This window comes from Microcaecilia unicolor, chromosome 7 (genome assembly GCF_901765095.1).
Source record: "Microcaecilia unicolor chromosome 7, aMicUni1.1, whole genome shotgun sequence".
Taxonomy (NCBI): Eukaryota; Metazoa; Chordata; class Amphibia; order Gymnophiona; family Siphonopidae; genus Microcaecilia; species Microcaecilia unicolor.
The window spans coordinates 90,293,870-90,302,473 of NC_044037.1; the positions used below are offsets into that span (position 1 = coordinate 90,293,870).

At 39.1% G+C, this 8,604-nt stretch overlaps 3 non-coding genes across 3 annotated transcripts; all 3 read left to right on the forward strand.

Moving 5' to 3' along the window:
• Positions 1 to 599: 599 nt before the first annotated feature.
• Positions 600 to 672, forward strand: TRNAT-CGU. Its single transcript has one exon. It is a non-coding gene; the product is annotated as a tRNA-Thr (tRNA).
• Positions 673 to 3,947: 3,275 nt separating this feature from the next.
• TRNAT-CGU lies at positions 3,948 to 4,020 on the forward strand. The gene has a single exon. It is a non-coding gene; the product is annotated as a tRNA-Thr (tRNA).
• Positions 4,021 to 5,633: 1,613 nt separating this feature from the next.
• On the forward strand, positions 5,634 to 5,706 carry TRNAT-CGU. Its single transcript has one exon. It is a non-coding gene; the product is annotated as a tRNA-Thr (tRNA).
• The last annotated feature ends 2,898 nt before the right edge of the window (positions 5,707 to 8,604 follow it).

The following is an 8,604-nucleotide window of genomic DNA, read 5'->3' on the forward strand; positions in this document are numbered from 1 at the left end:
CTGCAAGAGCAAAGTGAGACAAATAAGCACCAAAGCAAGAACCAAAACACACCATATGCTTCCTAAGGGTAGTCATCTGTCAGCAACATTTCCTTATTTGTTTCACAGTGATTTTGTCCCAAAACAACAAGAAAGAAAAACTTGAAGTTTACTTTTGCCCCCTGTCGCTAATAGTGTGCACTTCTGTTTAGTAGGCATCTATTGAGTTCCAAGTAGGTGTTTAATAAACACAAGGCTTCTACTGAGTGCAGGGTAGGTGCCTAATAGGCACCTATTGATTTACTAAGGAGGCACCTACTAAAGTGGTCTAAAGGAGCCTATTGCAGCATAGTGGGACTATAAACACCCACTTGGAACAAAAGCACTGTGAAACAAATAGGGAAATGTTGCTGACATGCCCACCCATAGGAAGCATATGGTGTGTTGTGGCTCTTTCTTCTGTGCTTTGGTCCTTATTTTTGGCTTTTTGAGCTGCTCTAGCAAATCTCCTGGACATTCACCATCTACTTCTGTTTTGTGAGAACAAGATGGTAAACTGCCCCAAGTCTGGTGGATCGCATATGGAGGAGTGAAATGAGAGCAAAAGTCTTATCACAGTTGGCTCTGTAGCTCAGTGGTAAGAGCACTGGTTTCGTAAACCAGGGGTCATGAGTTCAATCCTCATCAGGGCCTGGTTGTGCTTTTGTGCAAGTGAGGGATGAGTCTTGTGACCTCTATCATTAAAGTCTCATCTAGACTGACCCGTGAGATAGAGAGCTTCCACTATGGAAAGTACAGCCAAGAAGCATCAGGTAGTTACATTTCCATATAAGCTTTTTCTTTCAAGTGTAATTAAGGGTTCATTTTCTTCTTATGGAGGAATTTAAGAGTTATGTGCCAGTAACATAGAGCGGGAACCAACCAGTGCTCTATAAACATAGCTGGAGAAATGTAATTGTTTTCATTGTGTGCTTTGCTGGACCTCGATATATGTACACTTTTGAACGAAGACTTTTCTGCACATGGTTTTCTTTTTTTTTTTTTTTTTTAATTATATTTATGATTTTAACATATAATTAACAAGGATACCCTTGTAATGGAAATACAGGCCAAGTAATAATACAAAGACATAACAATATCCTCAAAATTATACAATTGAAGAAAACTGTTTAAGAAGATACAAATAAAAAGGAGAAATCAGAGTACACAGGAAAAAAATATAGCCTTTCTTAGACCCCTATTATTGGTTGGGGGGGGGGGGGGGGTGAATGAAGAATTAGAGAAGTTATCAAAATAATTATTTCAAAGGCTGTCTAACCTCCAGATCAATTCCTGCATTATCTCAGTTGTTTCAACTCTAGAAACGATTTCAGATGTTCCGGCAAGAAATAAGTATATTTAATTTGACCCAGCTTAACTACACATTTACACGGGTACGCTAAAAAGAAAGAGCCCCCAATATCTATTGTCTTTTGTTTCAGAGTCAAAAAAGCTTTCCTTCTTTGTTGGGTTTGTTTGGTCACGTCTGGATAAATCCAGACTTTAGAATCACAGAATTGCGCTTTAGAGTTTCTGAAATACAGTTTTAAGATGGTATTATAGTCCTGCTCAAAAACCAGTGATACAATCAATGTCACTCTGTCAATTATTGTTTCATGGTTTTCTGTTTCCTGTCAGCAGGAGGAAGGTCTCTGCAAGAGCAAAGTGAGACAAATAAGCACCAAAGCAAGAACCAAAACACACCATATGCTTCCTAAGGGTAGTCATCTGTCAGCAACATTTCCTTATTTGTTTCACAGTGATTTTGTCCCAAAACAACAAGAAAGAAAAACTTGAAGTTTACTTTTGCCCCCTGTCGCTAATAGTGTGCACTTCTGTTTAGTAGGCATCTATTGAGTTCCAAGTAGGTGTTTAATAAACACAAGGCTTCTACTGAGTGCAGGGTAGGTGCCTATTCTTTCAATAGGCACCTATTGATTTACTAAGGAGGCACCTACTAAAGTGGTCTAAAGGAGCCTATTGCAGCATAGTGGGACTATAAACACCCACTTGGAACAAAAGCACTGTGAAACAAATAGGGAAATGTTGCTGACATGCCCACCCATAGGAAGCATATGGTGTGTTGTGGCTCTTTCTTCTGTGCTTTGGTCCTTATTTTTGGCTTTTTGAGCTGCTCTAGCAAATCTCCTGGACATTCACCATCTACTTCTGTTTTGTGAGAACAAGATGGTAAACTGCCCCAAGTCTGGTGGATCGCATATGGAGGAGTGAAATGAGAGCAAAAGTCTTATCACAGTTGGCTCTGTAGCTCAGTGGTAAGAGCACTGGTTTCTGTAAACCAGGGGTCATGAGTTCAATCCTCATCAGGGCCTGGTTGTGCTTTTGTGCAAGTGAGGGATGAGTCTTGTGACCTCTATCATTAAAGTCTCATCTAGACTGACCCGTGAGATAGAGAGCTTCCACTATGGAAAGTACAGCCAAGAAGCATCAGGTAGTTACATTTCCATATAAGCTTTTTCTTTCAAGTGTAATTAAGGGTTCATTTTCTTCTTATGGAGGAATTTAAGAGTTATGTGCCAGTAACATAGAGCGGGAACCAACCAGTGCTCTATAAACATAGCTGGAGAAATGTAATTGTTTTCATTGTGTGCTTTGCTGGACCTCGATATATGTACACTTTTGAACGAAGACTTTTCTGCACATGGTTTTCTTTTTTTTTTAATTATCTTTATGATTTTAACATATAATTAACAAGGATACCCTTGTAATGGAAATACAGGCCAAGTAATAATACAAAGACATAACAATATCCTCAAAATTATACAATTGAAGAAAACTGTTTAAGAAGATACAAATAAAAAGGAGAAATCAGAGTACACAGGAAAAAAATATAGCCTTTCTTAGACCCCTATTATTGGTTGGGGGGGGGGGGGTGAATGAAGAATTAGAGAAGTTATCAAAATAATTATTTCAAAGGCAACCAAAGGCTGTCTAACCTCCAGATCAATTCCTGCATTATCTCAGTTGTTTCAACTCTAGAAACGATTTCAGATGTTCTGGCAAGAAATAAGTATATTTAATTTGACCCAGCTTAACTACACATTTACACGGGTACGCTAAAAAGAAAGAGCCCCCAATATCTATTGTCTTTTGTTTCAGAGTCAAAAAAGCTTTCCTTCTTTGTTGGGTTTGTTTGGTCACGTCTGGATAAATCCAGACTTTAGAATCACAGAATTGCGCTTTAGAGTTTCTGAAATACAGTTTTAAGATGGTATTATAGTCCTGCTCAAAAACCAGTGATACAATCAATGTCACTCTGTCAATTATTGTTTCATGGTTTTCTGTTTCCTGTCAGCAGGAGGAAGGTCTCTGCAAGAGCAAAGTGAGACAAATAAGCACCAAAGCAAGAACCAAAACACACCATATGCTTCCTAAGGGTAGTCATCTGTCAGCAACATTTCCTTATTTGTTTCACAGTGATTTTGTCCCAAAACAACAAGAAAGAAAAACTTGAAGTTTACTTTTGCCCCCTGTCGCTAATAGTGTGCACTTCTGTTTAGTAGGCATCTATTGAGTTCCAAGTAGGTGTTTAATAAACACAAGGCTTCTACTGAGTGCAGGGTAGGTGCCTAATAGGCACCTATTGATTTACTAAGGAGGCACCTACTAAAGTGGTCTAAAGGAGCCTATTGCAGCATAGTGGGACTATAAACACCCACTTGGAACAAAAGCACTGTGAAACAAATAGGGAAATGTTGCTGACATGCCCACCCATAGGAAGCATATGGTGTGTTGTGGCTCTTTCTTCTGTGCTTTGGTCCTTATTTTTGGCTTTTTGAGCTGCTCTAGCAAATCTCCTGGACATTCACCATCTACTTCTGTTTTGTGAGAACAAGATGGTAAACTGCCCCAAGTCTGGTGGATCGCATATGGAGGAGTGAAATGAGAGCAAAAGTCTTATCACAGTTGGCTCTGTAGCTCAGTGGTAAGAGCACTGGTTTCGTAAACCAGGGGTCATGAGTTCAATCCTCATCAGGGCCTGGTTGTGCTTTTGTGCAAGTGAGGGATGAGTCTTGTGACCTCTATCATTAAAGTCTCATCTAGACTGACCCGTGAGATAGAGAGCTTCCACTATGGAAAGTACAGCCAAGAAGCATCAGGTAGTTACATTTCCATATAAGCTTTTTCTTTCAAGTGTAATTAAGGGTTCATTTTCTTCTTATGGAGGAATTTAAGAGTTATGTGCCAGTAACATAGAGCGGGAACCAACCAGTGCTCTATAAACATAGCTGGAGAAATGTAATTGTTTTCATTGTGTGCTTTGCTGGACCTCGATATATGTACACTTTTGAACGAAGACTTTTCTGCACATGGTTTTCTTTTTTTTTTTTTTTTTTAATTATATTTATGATTTTAACATATAATTAACAAGGATACCCTTGTAATGGAAATACAGGCCAAGTAATAATACAAAGACATAACAATATCCTCAAAATTATACAATTGAAGAAAACTGTTTAAGAAGATACAAATAAAAAGGAGAAATCAGAGTACACAGGAAAAAAATATAGCCTTTCTTAGACCCCTATTATTGGTTGGGGGGGGGGGGGGTGAATGAAGAATTAGAGAAGTTATCAAAATAATTATTTCAAAGGCAACCAAAGGCTGTCTAACCTCCAGATCAATTCCTGCATTATCTCAGTTGTTTCAACTCTAGAAACGATTTCAGATGTTCCGGCAAGAAATAAGTATATTTAATTTGACCCAGCTTAACTACACATTTACACGGGTACGCTAAAAAGAAAGAGCCCCCAATATCTATTGTCTTTTGTTTCAGAGTCAAAAAAGCTTTCCTTCTTTGTTGGGTTTGTTTGGTCACGTCTGGATAAATCCAGACTTTAGAATCACAGAATTGCGCTTTAGAGTTTCTGAAATACAGTTTTAAGATGGTATTATAGTCCTGCTCAAAAACCAGTGATACAATCAATGTCACTCTGTCAATTATTGTTTCATGGTTTTCTGTTTCCTGTCAGCAGGAGGAAGGTCTCTGCAAGAGCAAAGTGAGACAAATAAGCACCAAAGCAAGAACCAAAACACACCATATGCTTCCTAAGGGTAGTCATCTGTCAGCAACATTTCCTTATTTGTTTCACAGTGATTTTGTCCCAAAACAACAAGAAAGAAAAACTTGAAGTTTACTTTTGCCCCCTGTCGCTAATAGTGTGCACTTCTGTTTAGTAGGCATCTATTGAGTTCCAAGTAGGTGTTTAATAAACACAAGGCTTCTACTGAGTGCAGGGTAGGTGCCTATTCTTTCAATAGGCACCTATTGATTTACTAAGGAGGCACCTACTAAAGTGGTCTAAAGGAGCCTATTGCAGCATAGTGGGACTATAAACACCCACTTGGAACAAAAGCACTGTGAAACAAATAGGGAAATGTTGCTGACATGCCCACCCATAGGAAGCATATGGTGTGTTGTGGCTCTTTCTTCTGTGCTTTGGTCCTTATTTTTGGCTTTTTGAGCTGCTCTAGCAAATCTCCTGGACATTCACCATCTACTTCTGTTTTGTGAGAACAAGATGGTAAACTGCCCCAAGTCTGGTGGATCGCATATGGAGGAGTGAAATGAGAGCAAAAGTCTTATCACAGTTGGCTCTGTAGCTCAGTGGTAAGAGCACTGGTTTCGTAAACCAGGGGTCATGAGTTCAACCCTCATCAGAGCCTGGTTGTGGTTTTCTGTAAGTAAGGGATGAGTCTTGTGACTTCTATCATCAAACTCTCATCTAAACTGACCCGTGAAATAGAGAGCTTCCACTATGGAAAGTACAGCCAAGAAGCATCAGGTAGTTGCATTTCCATACAAGCTTTTCCTTTCAAGTGTAATTAAGGGTTCATTCCCTTCTTATAGAGCAATTGAAGAGATATGTGCCAGTAAGATAGAGCGGGAACCAACCAGTGCTTTATAAACATAGCTGGAGAAATGTCATTGTTTTAATTGTGTGCTTTGCTGGATCTCAATATATGTACATGGTTTTTTGTTTCCTTTTAGCAGGAGGAAGGTCTCTGCAAGAGCAAAGTGAGACAACAACAGCAAGAACATCAAACAAACAGATAACACAGGACAAATAGCTTCATTGGAAGCTCCAATTTATTCAAAATGGCTGTGCTAATTTCAATCTTTGCTCAAAATATGTAATATTTTTATGCATCTAGAAGCTATTGCAAAACTGGGATATTTAATGTGTTGTATAATATAGCATTGTTATGCTATTGTATGTAAATTATATAATGTTTTATATGGTTTTTACATTAGTATACACTTGTTTAAAGTTGGTCAATTATAACATTCTTATATTGTGTCTGATATGTCTATGTATAATTGTAATCTTTTTATATTTAGCTTTTTGCAGTATCAGTGTAGCACTGCATGTTGTATTCTGGCATGTTCAATATCTCTAATGAATATTACAGGTTGTATGAGTTATCTGTATATTTATTTGAATGAAATTTTTATATATTTTATATTTTGATTTTTTATATACACGTGAGCAAATGTATGAGTTGCTATATTGATATGTGCTTACTCACTCCTGATGCAGGTGACATAAACTGAAAGACATCCATGTCAGGTCTTCAATTTACAATATTTTGACTAAATTAGAGCTAGTTGTGTTGTCTCATCTCTTCGCATGATGGTCATCGCTGTTACTGTTTCCTTTTGCCTGACTTGGCACTTTCATTTTTCCTTGTAGATATTCATCTGAAAGTAGGAAAGTCTTTTTTGGTTGATTTTTGCTGGAGTTAAAATTAATTTTTGTGGAAGGGCTAAGAAGAAATCTCTACATTTACATTGAAATATGGATCCCTCTTAAGAATTTGTGTACCTACATGTTGAATATGGGAACAGAAGGAATGGAAAGATAAACACCATCTGAAGCCTTTCACAAGAGTTTAAACATGCTGCTGAATTTTTTTAAAAATGAGCTGTGGGATAGAAATTTCCTTCTCTTATTGGCTTGTATGCCTTTTTAAAATAAATACATTCCCCGTAAAAAAAAAAATGGAGAAGGGAGTCCATTCTAGCTGTAAAGACTTACAAATGTTATAAGTTTCTCAAGTTGTTTTGAAGCTCTGTAATCAAGAAAGGATAGTAAAACTATGGAAAGGACACCTGCTACCTTTGCAAAGAAAGCCCACATGTGGTTTAAAGTGGGAAAAAACCTGGATATCTAATATAGGGACTAGCTAAACCAAAAAAGATATTATAAACTAGAAAGGTGAAACAATGTTCTTTGATTTTTGACTCTGGGAGGGTAAAAAAATTACATCAGGCTTGGATGCTGTTCAACAACACCATCCTGGAAGCCTAGGCCAAATATATTCCGGAGATGGGAAGGTGGTAGAACGAAAGGACATGAAATGAGATTGAAGGGGGGCAGAATCAAGAAAAATGTCAGGAAGTATTTTTTCACAGAGAGAGTAGTGGATGCTTGGAATGCCCTCCCGCGGGAGGTGGTGGAAATGAAAACGGTAACGGAATTCAAACATGCATGGGATAAGCATAAAGGAATCCTGTGCCGAAGGAATGGATCCTCAGGAGCTTAGTCAAGATCGGGAGGCGGGGCTGGTGGTAGGGAGGCGGGGATAGTGCTGAGAAGACTTATACGGTATGTGCCAGAGCCGGTGGTGGGAAGCGGGACTGGTGGTTGGGAGGCGGGGGTAGTGCTGGGCAGACTTGTACGGTCTGTGCCAGAGCCAGTGGTTGGGAGGCGGGGCTGGTGGTTGGGAGGCGAGGATAGAGCTGAACAGACTTATACGGTCTGTGCCAGAGCCAGTGGTTGGGAGGCGGGGATAGTGCTGGGCAGACTTATACGGTCTGTGCCCTGAAGAGCACAGGTACAAATCAAAGTAGGGTATACACAAAAAGTAGCACATATGAGTCATCTTGTTGGGCAGACTGGATGGACCGTACAGGTCTTTTTCTGCCGTCATCTACTATGTTACTATGTTATTAAAAAAGGAGGACGGAAGACCAAACGACAGCTGGCGTGGTTAAAAGGTGAGGTGAAGGAAGCTATTAGAGCTAAAAGAAAATCCTTCAGAAAATGGAAGAAAGAACCGACTGAAAATAATAAGAAACGGCATAAGGAATGTCAAGTCAAATGCAAAGTGCTGATAAGGTGGGCAAAGTGGGACTTCGAAAAACAAAAATTGCGTTGGAGGCAAAAACACATAGTAAAAACTTTTTTAGGTATATTAAAAGCAGGAAGCCAGCAAAAGAATCGGTTGGACCTCTAAATGACCGAGGAGTAAAAGGGGCGATCAGGGAAGACAAAGCCGTAGAGGAGAGATTAAATTAATTCTTTGCTTCGGTCTTCACCGAGGAAAATTTGGAAGTGGTACCGGTGCCGGAAATGGTATTTGAAGCTGACGAGTCAGAGAAACTTAATGAATTCTCTGTAAACCTGGAGGATGTAATGGGGCAGTTCTACAAACTGAAGAGTAGCAAATCTCCTGGACCGGATGGTATTCATCCCAGAGTACTGATAGAACTGAAAAATGAGCTTGTGGAGCTATTGTTAGAAATATGTAATTTATCCTTAAAATCGAGTGTGGTACCGG